Consider the following 15,432-nt stretch of genomic DNA (forward strand, 5'->3'; position numbering starts at 1 on the left):
ATCTTTTTACTATAAAACTTTGAAATTTTGAAAACAATCTCCGTTTATTTGGGGATCTGCAAGAAAACTGACACCTAATTTTTAATCTTATTCATACAAGAAAATATTATTAAATTTCCCAGAGAATAACAACAACAAAAATGAGATTTTGAATTCGTTGTTAGCACAATATAAAAGTTGATTTCTGTAATATATGTTTACCTACAAATACATAAACATTTTTGGTATTAAAAAAAAACACTTTCATAGAATTTTTATTGAGTTCATTTGGCAACAGTCAATTAAAGAATAAGGTGTCCGAAATATTTTAAATTTTTCATGTCCGGATTTTCTCCTGGGACGTCTGCAGAAAATCGAACGTTGCCAGTTTTTTCAGAGCCCAGTGAAAGATATTTTTTACTAGTACCAACCCGAATCTGAAATTTTACAGTCTTTATATAATGTGTAACAAAAACACGCACCGTTTAACGAATGTGAAGTGGTTTTTCTTTAGTAAGGCTAATAAAGTTTAACGGTCGATGAATTTTTGAAATATATTATAATTATTTCGAAGTGTATGGAAAGTTTTTACATAAAAATACAATGCGTGGTGTTATTTCTTTCTAACACTGCTTAAATCATATATCTCACCGTAATACAGAAGGAATTATAACATCTATATGAGTCCGTCTCAGTTTAGTCTTGAGTTGAACCTGTTCATACAAAAAGTAAGGAGGTTTTAGTGGACATCGCAAAATGAAAACTTTTATAATAATTTTAACTACTATAACTTACTATAAAAAATATATATACACTTATTTAACCCCTTAGGCCTCGGAAGGACATTACTAGCCACAAACATCATATTCCATTTTAGCCTCTGAAGGACAGATCTGACCGGGGCGTCAATACATTAAAAAAGTATTTTTATCTTTCTTCTATAATGCGTAGATATGTGATATGTTCGTCATTAGAAAGATAAATAATTATTCTTCACATTTTGTATCAAATATTTATATATTGGATAAAAGAAATTTAAAATGTCAAAGAGCATGATTAGGAATTGGCGGCATTTTTTCATTGAAAGTTGAGAGTTAAAAAATATTAATATTTTTTTAGTATATAAACAGCATAAAAAGTGAATTGTCAGTTTTATTACTAATTATCTATACAAAATGAATATGTTCCCCGTCAAAATTTCTAGGTAACTTTTTTAGTAAAAATTTTTATGTTTAATATTAAAAATTTATTGTTTAGTAAGATCAATATTTTTTTCAAATGCAAATCTAGTTTCTAAAATAGTATTTCTTTAAACGACAGCGTCAAAAAAAGTAAAATGTAACACATTTTAGATTCCTCTTTAGCATTCCGAAATTCATAGAAAATTCACCATGTCGTTGGGACTTGTCGGTAAAAATATTTAAAAACCTTTGTTTTTAAGGGTTAAGTTAGGTCATTTTTGTATAAAAAAATTAAATGGAGTGCAACTCCCCATCGTTATAGCAAATTTTACCTCATAAAACTGTTCCACTAAATGATTATTTTTTAAGTCAAATATTTGTAATAATTTAAATAAATACGATGGATTATTGACTTATGTCGGTAGTTATGCTATAATTTTTCTTGAGTTTTTAGTTTTCCACGAATTCAGTTTATTTGTCGGGTAAATAGGTTACTCTCATTTTCTGTCTTTAATAAAGAGAAGATGTCTACATCCACTGAATAGATAAAACATACTAGAAATTCTTTCATTTAGATTTTAATGGAAACCAATGTTGCCACCGACTTAGTATCTTTTGGTTCTAGTTTATTTAGGACGCGCTATGTCTCTCTCACTTGCCGACAACGTATAAGGATAAAAATGAGTATTGCTAGTTTATTAAGAATCTCGGCAAATTATTGGTAGTTCCAGTTAAAAACAGGAATGCGAACTTTAAAAATCAATTAACAGGTTTCCTGATACACGAATATATCATCAGGAAGTCGGAACACGTGTTCCGATTCCTTGAAATACATCTTTTGAGCGCTGTGACATCGCTCACTAGAACTAAACCTATAACATTTAAGGCCCCGTAGTAAGCGTTCAAAGATGGTTTGAAAGGGAGATATGTAAATATGAATGTTAGAGGGAGCGCGCTAATATTAAAAAAACGATAATAACTAAGCGAAAATGATGAAAACATTTAATAAAATACGACTCGTTTGAAATAGAGCAAAAATCTCTCGACAAATGCGTTATTTTATATGAAGATACACTGTGAAATACATCATGCCTATAATATATTAAATAATAGATAAGAACGTGATTTCAATAATTTTATTTGCTTGCATTGCGATTTTTTTCTATCGAGGAACTTCATATACCTAGTTAACGTTTCGGCATAAAAATGTATTGATATTATCTTCAAAAATAAAATTTACGTTTCTGAACTTGAAAACTTGGGAGTTATCGAGAAACTTGTTACAAATCGGTAGAAATTGGGTATGTGGGGGCTTAAGCAAAGAATGATCAGACTTTTGGTTCACGAAACACGCCCACATCACATTACTACTTGTATTCTTCTGTATTCTATGGCTACGTTATATTGGAAATGAAAATTGGGTACCTACCTGCCAAATTAGTGAGAAAAAAATTCAAGAGCGAATTAATCAAGTTGTCAAGAGGGAATATAATGAATTTTTTGAAAAATATGTTAGGTCTTCTTTCATATCCATTCAGGGTTTCTTGGAAACGTTAGAAATTTAAATTGTTAAGGCTCTCATGGATTGATTTGACAACATTTATAAATTTCGTTTATTTGACAACTTCATAAAATTTATATTTCAATGTGATCTTGTTTATTAAAAATGATTTATTCTGTATTTAAATGTACAGTACCGTAAATAAATAAATTATAAATAACTGTCTTACTAACATTTGTGATATTTCCCGAAGGTGTAGGCAGATAGAATGGACGACTGTATAACTCAACTTATGGGAAAATATTACTGCAATTCCAAAAATATTAATATATGTCATTGAAGAAAACGATAATAGTAACAAATCATAACAAAACATGAAATAGAATAAGATTAACATGCGCAACTAGGAATCGAATCCATGATTTCTGTCTAACCGGGACAGCGGCTTTATCCACTCGTCCATTGTGACCTAATTCTACCATTTATTTAATTATATTCTACTTAACTCAACCATTGACATAGCAGCTCTACAGGTAGGTCCGACATTTATTTCGTATATTGTCATTCGATTTCAGAAAATTGGGTACATGTCAGCACGTGTGTAAGTGATAAACATACAAAATTATAGCTCTAATACGATTTTCATGATAATATTGATCAGTAAAGAGGAGTAAGTAAAACAAATAGAGATAAAAGGCAGGTTTTATACGAACCGCAAAAAAGCTTTCATTTGAAACTTTGCATCATTGATGTTAAATATAGTATATCCGAAGTGATTCTATTTAACAATAGAACAGACCTTGACCATTAGCGAGTTAGTCCTCCAGGCTTGGAGATCATACAGTCTATGCTTTCAGTGACTGAGATAACCGACATAGAAATTAATGCTCTTCACGATCAGTCTGAAGAAATTTCAAGCAAAAATAACGAGCCAGAAAATAAGTAGTAGTTCGCAAACCCAAAATGGCCGCCATGCTGGTTGAAGTACAAAACCGCCTCTCTAATACATGTTCGGGTTCAAAACCGCCACTCTAATAAATATTCGGGTTCAAAAACATCACTCAAACAAATTTTCGGGTTCGCAACCATCACTCTAATAAATTTTCAGGTTCAAAACCGCCACTCTAAAAAGTGTTCAGGTTCAAAACCGCCACTCTAAAAAGTGTTCGGGTTCAAAAACGCCACTAAGCTTACTTGAACAGCAAAACCTCCATTATTCAAAATACCTTTCGTTGGCCCACTATTAAATTGCAACAAGTCCAAATCTATGAGATAATCAGTATTTTGTTTTTGCACACGTCTCTAAATATGTATGCTAAAATGTCAAATTTCAACAGTTTTCACCGGAATTTCTACATTTTAATGAAATGCACTGAGATAATTGTCAATTTTAAGGCGATGCCATACGTCTTAATGCAAAATCATGTGTTTTTGGTTTGAAACTTTGGTCGCCTAGAAATGTTTCAGATGATTTAATTAAATACTGCGAGTAGAATACATCTTCGCCTTTGAAATAATCGAGTATTTTTTAGATACGTCTTTTTAGAAGCCCAGAAAAAAATAATGGAAAGGCCTATTAAAACTGCTTTATAATTCAAAATCTCCTACTTCCGAACCCATTTTCGGTTATGATTTTATTGTATAATGTGGCAAATTAAGTTATTTATAAAAATTTTATGCCTGAACATCTACGAAATAAAATAAAAGGCACTTTTTGGCCATGTTTTTTTCTTGCATAAAACAAAACAGGCGGATGGTGTTAAGCAGGAATTTAAACCTCATCGCCATGTACTTAAAGGTTGTTGTTGATAGCGGCTCAATTTAAAATATCACGCGGCGTAGTGCATCGCCTTAAATGAAAACATTTCGAAATGGGAAACAATTTAAAACTGGGTACATCTAAATATTTGGATATTTTTAAACAGGTTTTTTACTCTCACATTTTTATTGGTTGTGTTGCTGTTTAAATCTTTTGATAACAATATCTTAATTATGGTATCTCGGAATTGTTTCCGTTTAATACTGGGCCATCGATTTGTTGTTAGAGCAGAAACAAATCTAAAAGTGTTTTTATTTGAAAATTCGAATATTAAAAAATATACATATTTAGCTTGAGATAACAAAAAAATTGGCCTTAAGTTTTAAGGAAATATACAAATCGTTTTTTGTTTTGTTTTAATGCTGAACATTTTGTGTAGGTGGACAGTGGTGGTTTTGCTTTTATATCCCTCATATTAAATCATATATAGCAAAATGAGTGTGTGCTGTGTGGTGAAGGGTTTTGCAATGCGTAAAATAATAATATTCGATAAATAGTCTGTAAACAAGTGAAATAAAAAAAATGGGTGTGTCAAGCCTACGCAAGACAGAAGTGAAACTTCTAGTATTCTTCTCTCTCTCTCTTTTCATTTCATTCTCTCTTTTTTTCTGTCTATTGACATATTTATAAGTAGCATGTGATAAAAAAAATTAAAAGTTATAAAAAAAGAAAAAAAAAATTAGTTAAAGCGGGGATCGAACCTCGGTTCTTCACGACCACAGTCGTGCGCTCTGCCTGTAGACAGCGAAGATGAGTTAGGAGAGTGAGTTAAACTAGGTATATAATATTTACACCTTGCTAATGTTTTCAGTATTATTAGGGCTTTTTTATACTAATTTTCATATATTTATTGGCAGGTAGAGTAGAAATTAATATTGTTTAGCGTTTGCCAACGACCATACCATGTTGAACACACCGGTTCTCGTCCGATCACCGAAGTTAAGCAACATTGGGCGCGGTCAGTACTTGGATGGGTGACCGCTTGGGAACACCGCGTGCCGTTGGCCTATTTTTTATTTTAATTTCATGTTTTTTTTATTTTTTTATCATTACTATAATTAATAATATCATAAAATTCTTTAACTTTTCAAGTATGCTACAGGCCTAAAATATTACTTAGTGGATTGATATTATGGTCAACCATTGAAAAAAAAAATTCCTACAAACTTATTAATGTAATTACGATCTTTTTCAAGCGCGTATGTAATGATTATTTTTATCAACCTCGCACACACCTTGCTAATTTTTTCAATATTATTAGGGCTTTTTTATACTAATTTTCATATATTTATTGGCAGGTAGAATAGAAATTAATATTGTTTAACTTTTGCCAACGACCATACCATTTTGAACACACCGGTTCTCGTCCGATCACCGAAGTTAAGCAACATTGGGCGCGGTCAGTACTTGGATGGGTGACCGCTTGGGAACACCGCGTGCCGTTGGCCCATTTTTTATTTTAATTTTATGTTTTTTTTCATTTTTTTATCGTTAACATCATAAAAAATTTTATATCATTCTTTAACTTTTCAATTATGCTACAGGCCTAAAATATTACTTAGTGGATTGATATTATGGTCAACCATTAAAAAAAAAAAATTCCTTAAAAACAAAAAAATAATATTCCATGGCCGAGAATCGAACTCGGATCAACTGCTTCGAAAGCAACTATGCTGACCATTACACCACCAACGCCAGTTGTCGAGATGAGCTAAGAAGCATTTATATTTTACTTCAAAACTTTTACTACATCAAATGAACTTTAATCGGTCCCGCATTTTCGTTTCGGTCATGAGTTGGTTTTACTCCTCGAAATTGCATGACGCGCGTAAAGAAGTTTCACTTCAAAATGTGTTTCCAATAAAAAGGTGACGTTGCTGTACAAAAAACAGGACCAATTCAAAAGAAATACGTGGAACAAGACAATTGTGTTGTTAATCAGGATAACAACCTTCCAATCTCCTCACGACTAGCATCTCCTAAACAACGTTAGTACTGTGTAAACATAAGCACCTGCACATCGGCTTTATGAAAGATTATCTTTAATGACTAATTACCCATCCTCGAGTAGGCACTAAGAATGAAATATAGCGCTGTAAGTCCATTCCTTAGGAATAATAATTATTCCCCGTGAAATCTAAACCCTCTTAACGCCGTGTTTTTATTATCTGCGCTGTTAAAATGAAAAGGGCTTTAAATGTTGTTATTACTCGCTGTTTACGATTTTCTTTACGACGCTTTAGTTTTTCAATTAACGCTTACTTTGTAAAAATAAGTGCATTCGTTATCGATGTATCTTTGTCGATGACATGCATTGTTTTAAGTACGATCGAGATAGGAAGAAAACCTGCTTCATTTAACCAATCGGGAAAAAAAACTCACGAAGTTAAAAACTAATCCCCCTTGACATTCAATATCAAACAGATTCGCTATTTTTGAACGTTTTCTGTGATGTAATTATGAGTAATTGCACGAACGGTTTGATAATGAATGTTTGTGTGAACAAAACCACTGTACCAAGAAGAATATATGACGCAAAGGAAAAGGTAAGGGACTCGCCACATATTTTGAAGCACAATTTTCTTCTTCATCAGTTGATTTTCACATCCTTTATTTGCGAATAGCGGATTATGGTTCACCATGTATTGACGCGCGCGGCATTAAAAAAATGCATTTTACAGTATCGAGCAGTGTTGGTTTGAGCCATAAGCGATCAGTAATGATTTGAATTTTATTAAAACATACAATATATTTCTGCAGAAAGCGGCCGACAAAACTGCTGTGTGCGCGAGCGATGAAAATAGGAGACAAGATATTCTGTATAAAGGAAATTACAAGAGTATTACCTCCAAGTACAGCGGTTTTGTATGATTATGTAAATGAGAGGTGTGTTGTGTAAATGGCGTAACAATATATCGAAATTAAATACTGTTTTTGAAAGCAGTTAATGATACAAGCGTATTATAAAATTGGTGGTCTTTTTAATTTCCTTTGTTTTTAAAGTTATTGTTATTGTAGTTGGCGGATTTCTGTTTTAAAGAATTATTTCAAATTATGCATGAGCGTCTATTGCAAATCTTTTTTATTTGCAAAGAGAAAGAAAGCTTGATATTCTCGCTTTATAAATCTGTTTATATTATTTCTTTCTGACCATACTAGAATGAGATACAACAAGCTTTATGAGTAAGTATCATTTTGTGCCAGATAAAGCAAGCAACCCACCGGCAGGCAAAGGAAGTGGAGAATAGAGTGTGGAAGAAGATTGTAGAAGGACGGGAAGGACTGAAGTAATTTTTTTCAGTGAATATTCTATTTAACTTTGGCTAGATTTATTTATTTATTTATTGTTTAGGAATATTCAACATGAAAAAGTCAAATGAGATAAGCGCTGCAAAAAACGTACATGTCAACAGTCCATTTAAAAATGTTCACATCATGCACAGTTTAAGTGTCACTATACACTTTGCATTAATAAAAAAATATAAACAGTAAAACGTGAACAAAGGCAATAAAATAGAAATATTAAAAACAAAACATACAAATCAATATATGATTCAAAAAACAAAAGCAAAAAAAAAACAGAAAACAAATAGATTAAATAACTTACTTTCTTTGTTTCTCCCAGAATGCGGAAAAATGACTTATCGGTTTTTTTTAAATACAGTAGGTTTATCGAGTATATGCGAAAACAGAGTACAAGCGGTTTATTAATGTGTTTTTGCTTATGAAACTCGTTATGCTGTCTTTTTGCTTAGCATTAATGCCATTTTTGTGGGAAAAAAATGACGATTTTAGACAAAGAGATTTTTTCTGTGACTTTTTTCATAAAGCTGCATTTTTTGCTGAGAGCAATGTGATCAAAACTGGACACCAGAAGGTTCACGAAGAAGAAGACGAAACTCTGCGGGTAAAACGTGCCTTCCGTCCATTCGCACATACGAAACACCTAGATAATTACTTCTATACCCACAATTGACAAATGTTTATCACTTGAAAAGCACAATAATAATTCATTCACAGTCACAAATTTTCACAGTTCATATCTCCAGCGAAATGATGGGGAAGTAATCCGGAGTTTTATACTTACAGGACTCTATCTTCCGTACAGTTCCGGGCGCCTTGATGGCTTTTTGAAGTTCTACAAACTCCAAATAGATTAAGTACTACCTACGTTCCTTATATTTAAAGCCTTTTAAACTTCCAAGATGATCAAATATTACGACTTTTCAGTATATGGAACAGCATGAATAGTTGAAATTATTAAAATAGAATTATTAAAATCCAATTTGACAGTGAGTAAAATGATTATTGCTGATTTCTTAAAATCCTGTCATAAACAGGATAACATGCCGTTTCATATTAAACCTTTAGTACATTCTCAATATATCAGAATACGTGTTCATGCACCTGTGTTTTTCCTGACAGTACGCAACAACGATTGCGAAAATATTAGATTTTTTATGATCATGTGTTCCGACAATGCCACAACACATTTGTGTTTTACTGATAGTTTATTAGGATGTCTATCAATTCATTCTTTTCTGCCTATCAGTACGTTTTCTCCGTGTATCGATCAATTCACTTAAAGTTACCAGCCGAGCTTCAACACCCGTTCGTGTTACAATATACATAAATCAATTTGACGCCACATTATTTTTTTTAATGTGAAACCGCACAAGAGTCCCAACTGCTCCTAATAGTCTGGAGCCATTGAATCTATAGCACCCTCAATTCGGGAATGTTGTGAGGCTGACAGGAGTGAGGAGGGGAAGGAGATGGGGAAGAGTAAGGTGGAGTAAATCTGGTCACCAAACACGGCCTAAATTATTTCAAGCAACGTTTCAATTCTGAATGGTGGTCTTACACCAGGGCGATACTGAGAGTATCTTCCACTCTGGAACGTGCCGCAAATATACTATTCAATATTTTTAAATGAGTAAATTTTGAAATAACACAAATTAACCACATAATATTTACTTGCGCACGCCGCCGCCGGGATTTGAACCCGAGACCTCCGGCTTGCTAGTCTTATAAAAGCTCTATAACTCATGATAAAAATAATGCTTCAAGCTGAGCGGATCAAAAAAAAAATTATATTCCTTGATGATGGACACGGTAACGCAGTCCGAAAAGTGTCCAAAAAGGAAAGCATAGTAACCCAAAAATGAATTACGATGATAGTAATACCAAAAAAATAAAATAGTTTATATTTATAGACTTGGCATTTCTACGTAATTTTCTAAATTATCCAATTGACGGATTTTGACGGCCGGCATAGTACAGTGGTAACGCATTGGACTGCCATTCCGAAGGTCGCGGGTTCGAACCCGGCGTGCGCAAATAAATTTTATTTGATTAATTTGTGTTATTTCACAATTAATTAATTAAAATAATATATAGTATATTTGCGGCACGTTCCAGAGTGGAAGATACTACCAGTATCGCCCTGGTGTAAGACCACCATTCAGAATTGAAACGTTGCTCCAAATGGCTTTAGCCGTGTTTAGTGACTAGATCTGAATAGCCAGGTACTTCCCCACCTTCCTCTTTCCCTTCCCCACTTACCTTCAGCCTCACAACTTCCCCCAATTGGGGATGCCATAGTCTCACTGGCTCCAGACGAGAGCAGTTGGGACTCTTGTGAGGTATTCACTATAAATAAAAAAATAATTGAGAGATTTGGTAAGCATTCAGATTCCACAAAAATTCTTGGACATCGTAATGGTGACTGAGAAAACGTAAACTTATTGGAAAGGGATAATTATCAACGAATAAAGCAAAAAAAAACTCTACAAGTCGGAATTTATTTCAGTGCAATAAAAATCTGGTCCTAACTACCATATGTATTCCTCATTGCCAAGAACGCTAAAAGAGGGAAATAATTACGCCAAACGGAAATCTTCAATTTATTACTAAAAATACAAAAGATTGTTTCTGAGGCAGTTCAGTTATTTAAAGATACTGTATAATTTATATTATATATTCGTAATGACAATATGTATAAACAATAACAATATCGCATAATCTGTTTCAGAAAAACTGCAACTTTTTTAAAAATTGTTAACGATTATTTTTTACAATCATTTTTCTTCGGGACACCCTAACCTACATAGACGCTATCTGAGCTGTGCGGATGGCGGTGGATATATGCGAGGCTCACTTCTCACATAAAAAAGTCAGTCCTCCTGCAGGAAGATTGTCCTTTTTATCAATAACACAGTCGACTTGGCGCGATATAACAAACAAAGACGGTTATGGGTGACCACGACTTGTCAAAAAAAATTAAATAAAAAAAAAATCTTAAAATTAATTTTAGGAAAATTTAAAGTTATTTTTTCGTTTCCTTTACTGGGCTGGTATTATGAAAAAACCAAAAAAATAATGAGCTTAGGAATGCATTACCTATCATTGGTGTATGGAGTGTGCTGAGTCAGCGCAGCTGGCCGGCTGCCGCCTCGGCGTATGTAGTGAAGTATAAAATGACAACAGTCTGTTTGGAGAATAATTAAGATTAGTGTGTGTTAATAAAAAAAAAATTTAGTTAGGTGCATTTCGTCCTTGTTGATGATATGTTCCAAATTGAAACAGCAGACAATCGCTTTCCTTTAATGTCCTTTACAAGCCCAACTCTAAACACGAAAATTCATCCAACAATCGCACCATAACTAGACCACCCAATCTACCTTCCCATCTACTCCCGTCTTTTCTTTATCCTAAACATATATCCCCTCAACTTCTCCCACACTCTTCAATATATCTTTAATAAAATAACATTTCTTATATTTTCGCACTTATATAATTTAATATCAGCAGAAAGTTTTAAAATATTTTTAGTCAACCTACCGAAAAAAAGATTTTTATAAAATTATTTTAAAGAAACGAATATTTTACCCGTAGATCACAAAAATATCATAAAAACATATAAAATAAAAACGATATTTTCGAAATATAGAACAATGTAACGGTTTTAAAACAACAAGCCCTAATAAGCCAACTAGGTGAACAGCTGCGTTTGGCTCGCTACTCGCAGATCAGTTCAAATCCAGCAGAGCGATACGCAGCACGTTAAAGAAACTAAGCGACTAGGGCGAATCATGACGTCATTGTCAAACATAGCGCCGTCTTGTTGAAAGTAAAAAAAAATAAAAATAAATAAATAAATAAATAAAAAAAATTAAAAAAACGTTGTCCAGATCAATACCATCCAATTCCGGCCTTAAAAAATCATTAATCGTCTCTCGCTCTCGATAGCGCAATCCATTCACCGTAACTGTTGCTCCAGCCTCATTTTCGAAAAAGTAAGGTCCAATGACTCCGCCGGGTCATAAACCGCACCAAACAGTCACACGTTGAGGATAGAGAGGCTTTTCAACAATAACTCTTGGGTTTTCCGAGCCCCGGATGCGACAATTTTGCTTGTTGACGAAGCCACTGAGGTGGAAATGGGCCTCATCACTTAAGATGATTTGCATTTGATTCACTCAAGTGAATTTTAATAATTTCAATGTGTTGTGGAAGCGTGTATCGTTCCATTTTTATTAATGGCGTAGTTTCTACTTGTCAAATGTCAAAAAATAACAGCTTCAAAAGTAACATCTACCGAAATAGCGGGCTATTCAAAATAACGCCTCTTATTGGGAAAACCCTGTACAAAAGAAAGGTATTCATTTGGCTTGCTTCTCAACTGTGCATCAGATATCATGGGAGAACCTTCTATTTAAATGAAGGTTCTTCTTATGAAGTAACACCTACACAGTACAGTCAAAAAATATGAAATCAACATTCATGAAGATAAGAAAATCAAGATATAACGCTCATACAACCACCTACAGTTCACATAGGGACAGGAATATCTAGTGAAGTCGACTGAATAAACTACTTAAATATGTATTTTTAAAATTGTTTTTAATCAATCTTAAAACTACAAAATACAGGTTTAATATTTTCACCTGTCGCCTGAGTTGCAACGATTGCGATCTGAAATTCAATTAGTACAGAGGAAATATATTAACAGATCTCTCATTTTTGGATATGCTAACGATTTAGCATATAACAGTAAATGTAAAAAATATTTAACGACATCAAATTACTATTTTTAATAGCACAATAAACGTACGTGTACAATTGCAATTTTGTAGCATAAACTCGGAGGTAATTAGCTTCAGAATGTTACGGATTCGGGGAAGGTCCTTAATAGTTTTTCCTTACAGAATTCGAATGTGTTCTACTTTTAAGTTAAGCTAAACAAAACCTGGGGTGTTGGTTTTGACAGGTGGTTTTGGCGCGAAAACATAGTTTTCGAGGAAAACCTACGAGAAAAACAGTTGGAATGGGGAAAGGTTAGAGTTTGGTTCGAGGTCAGCGAAAGGTGTTTCATAATAAAGGAATACGTATGATGATAAATTGAAAATGAAGTCACCTAACATTTCGTGTCAGAATGTACGGAATAATTTTTCAAACCGATAGCCATTACGGTAATTAGCGAAAATAAATAAACATCAAAGGAAATATATTTATTCTAGTAGTTATGTGAACAGTCAGTAATATTATTTTCTCTTATTTAATAAATCGAAATTAAATTTTCCTTTAAAATCATAAAGATTTGTGAGTAAGTACTTACATACTTACTTACTTTATTAATAATCGTACATTTTGTGTAACTTTTTTATTTCAAACAATTAATTATCCAATTTTTCACTAGAAGAGTCACTATCTCAATGATAATTCTCTTTTCAGACATTCTTCGGGCAGATAGGTTTTATAATATTTAAAAATGTAAATAAGAAGGTTCAAATAAATGCAACGATTTCATATTTCAAAAAAGAATCTTTACTGAACACATAAAACGGCCACCATCTTGATATGGAATTGGAACATACAAACAAATTTACGAATTAAAACAGGTTTGCGCTACGCTCAGTCAATTAGAAAATTAGAGCTCCGTTTTCAATTATTAAACGATATATACATAAATCTTCATGCTAATCTCACACGAAAGCTATACTCTCATAATATATGTGAGCTTGGCCAGTTTCACCATGTCGCTCGCCATACATTCAGAGAGATTGGAAAAAAACATTTATTTCTTGGGAAGCATTGTGATGCGGGTTAAGGTGGGGGCTGTGAGAAGTGATGTAATAATGCGGATCTTGAATAGGCCCGGATTATATGAAGGGGAAAATAGATTTCGGTAGCTCGTACCATATATGAGCCGTCTCACGCAAAAAACTAGTAGAGGAAGCGGCCCGCTCGCATGTGGACAACAATGCTGCTAACTCCTTTGAGCAGGCTAAATTAAACTACCTGTAAAACAGACTGTTAATAATGAATGGTCAATCAGATGGATCGTTTATCAAGTATTTTGGGGCTTCAGCCCAGAAGTGGCTCCCAAATTCAATTGATGGACATACTTGAGATATGTAAAGGGTAAGCAGAAATAGATTAAGCCTATATAGCATATTTGAGAGTAAAGCACTAGTTTAAGGCAATTGTAAAACAAGTTTTTTTTTCATATTTGATTTATTTATTTGCCACAGTTATTATATATTTTTTAGCCAATATTTTGGTCACCCCAACCAAGATTTGGGAAAAAGGTTCCGAGACGGGTGAGGGTACCGCTATGCATACCAAATGAGGAAACATTCCCTACTTTTCCCTCTCTATCACTGCAGCCTGAGGGAAGCTTCTCCTACCCCCGGCCAAAAGGAAAAAGTTGGTTGATATCCGTTTATTTATTCAATTAATATCTCAAACAAAGATTCCAAGATCTATCACAGATTTTTGTAGGGAATTTTGTATGATTATTTTTTGGGTGCTATTTATTTTGAGCAGACATATTGACATACCATTAGGTCACAATAGATAGAAGACATCTTTTATTATTTATTTGGTATGTTCACTATTCGCTCCCTTGCGGGTGTTTATACTGTTTATGTTAGAGGTTTTTCCGTGGATATTCATGTGAATATTTTTATGGGCACATTATTCTAGACGTTTAAGTAATATTTTTGTATGTTGTACACAAAATGTTTACCAAATCATTTCTTATTGGTAGAAATTTGGGATTGTAAGACGTTTAGCGATTAGTATTGTTTTTTAATGTGATTACGAATCTTAATGGATTTTTTTTTTATATTAACTCCACACAGGAGGCCCTGAAAAAAAAAAATTCCCTCAGGGCCTATGTCATCTTTGGGTATGCTGTGTGGAGGGTCTTTTTGTGGAGAGGAAGGAGTGAACATGGGTCTTGAAGAGTCCCATGTTGTAGGAAGGAGGAAACACAGAGGCCGGCAGTTCGTTCCACAGCCGAGCTGTTGAACTTAAGAACGAATCGTAGAAGCGACCCGTTCTCATGTGACAAATGTCAACCGTGTAAAAATGTTGGGCGCGCGTTTGGCGTGTATCCAGACTACGCACCGGTGCCGAAGGGATCGATGACGCTAGTTCCTCAGAGCATCTTCCATTGTAATACCGATAGAACAAGGACAACATACCTACCTGACGCCTGTGCTCTAAAGATTGCAGTCTGTTTGTTAAGATTGGGGAATCTATCAAACGGACCGCCCGTTTTTGCATAAAGTCAAGGGTTTTTTTCAGGTATTTAGGGGCTCCGGACCAGAGATGGCTGCCAAATTCGACAGTAGGGCGCACTTGCGATTTGTACAGGGTCAGCAGTTGTGTACTATTAAAGTATCTGCGGGCCCTGTACAGCACGCCCAGCTTCTGAGAGGCCAGCTTTACTCTGACTTCGATGGAGCCTATGGGGAGGTATGGGGACCTGAGCTGGTCACTTATAGTTACACCAAGCATATCAATGGAAGGCCTGTTCGGAAGATTGCTTCCGTTGAAGGAGACAAGTTCTCATTTAGATCCCTTTTAGACGTAATCAGACAGGATTGAGACTTTGAAACATTAAATTCGACGAGATTATTTTTACCCAGGAGGAAATACTC

General features: G+C 33.9%; 2 non-coding genes across 2 annotated transcripts; both read left to right on the plus strand.

Annotated features, from left to right (window-relative positions):
- Positions 1 to 5,368: 5,368 nt before the first annotated feature.
- Positions 5,369 to 5,487, plus strand: LOC149412007 (5S ribosomal RNA). The gene has a single exon (XR_016304753.1). It is a non-coding gene; the product is annotated as a 5S ribosomal RNA (ribosomal RNA).
- A 322-nt stretch (positions 5,488 to 5,809) lies between these two features.
- LOC149412008 (5S ribosomal RNA) lies at positions 5,810 to 5,928 on the plus strand. The gene has a single exon (XR_016304777.1). It is a non-coding gene; the product is annotated as a 5S ribosomal RNA (ribosomal RNA).
- The last annotated feature ends 9,504 nt before the right edge of the window (positions 5,929 to 15,432 follow it).

The sequence above is a fragment of the Hesperophylax consimilis genome, chromosome 24 (genome assembly GCF_061612785.1).
Source record: "Hesperophylax consimilis isolate HC1 chromosome 24, BYU_Hcon_1.0, whole genome shotgun sequence".
Taxonomy (NCBI): domain Eukaryota; kingdom Metazoa; phylum Arthropoda; class Insecta; order Trichoptera; family Limnephilidae; genus Hesperophylax; species Hesperophylax consimilis.